The following is a 960-nucleotide window of genomic DNA, read 5'->3' on the forward strand; positions in this document are numbered from 1 at the left end:
TTTAGTCCTGGTTCACAGTCTTTCTTCCTATCTCAAGCTCTGCTACTAAACTGACTGATTTCAACATCCCCAAGGATAACCCATCTGATATCTTGCCACTCAGTTCCTTGACCTCCTCAATGCAAATGACCTCTTTCATCTTAGCCACACCTAAGGTCTTATTACCTAAAGCTGCCTCACTCCAGAAACAGAATTAGTCAACATCACAAATTCAAGCATCGAAACTTCTAGCCACAACTGCTAACACTCTGATCATTCCTGAGCTCCTCAAGTCCATGGATCCCTCTACTTCTTCCAACTCTATCAAAGCCCTTCATTTTTATTTTCCTCATCATTTAGCTTAGATTTCATGGTTCATCATTTCAATAACATTCTTGCCAGTAGTCCAGGTTACCTTGTCTTAAATTCATTTTGTCAAGCCCCCACCTTGTTGAACCCTATTCTCTCTGAGAACTGCTAAAGAAATTCACACAGCAGGGCATAATGTTTACAAGAAATTCAAGATCAACAATCCTAAATAGGTACACAACACTACTACATTGCTGTGATTAACTCATTCTCCAGAACAAATGTTTCAAACTCTTTGCCTCTTCAAACCCTGATTCTTTCTAATGTACCTCCCTTCTCCCTTCATATCTTCCCCTGCTTACACCTGTTCTTTTACATCAAAGAGAAAATTTTACATTTCCATCCTCATCTTATTCTCTTTGAATAAGATTTTGTGTTTGAAAAGTAGTTACTACTTCTGTCTAGTGACAATCCCTGTATGTGTCTTTCAAGAGCCTTAATACAATTGCTGATCCCTTATCTTTCCTCTCTGTTCACCTTTTCCCTTTCCACTGCATCTTTCCAAACAGGTCTAAATATATTGAAGTATTTCCATTAAGAACAAAATAAAACAACATTAAAACTTGTTTAACCTTGCACTTGACTCAAGATACCATCCCCCACTTCATAGCT

Source organism: Ictidomys tridecemlineatus, chromosome X, assembly GCF_052094955.1.
Source record: "Ictidomys tridecemlineatus isolate mIctTri1 chromosome X, mIctTri1.hap1, whole genome shotgun sequence".
In the NCBI taxonomy this organism is placed as follows: Eukaryota; Metazoa; Chordata; class Mammalia; order Rodentia; family Sciuridae; genus Ictidomys; species Ictidomys tridecemlineatus.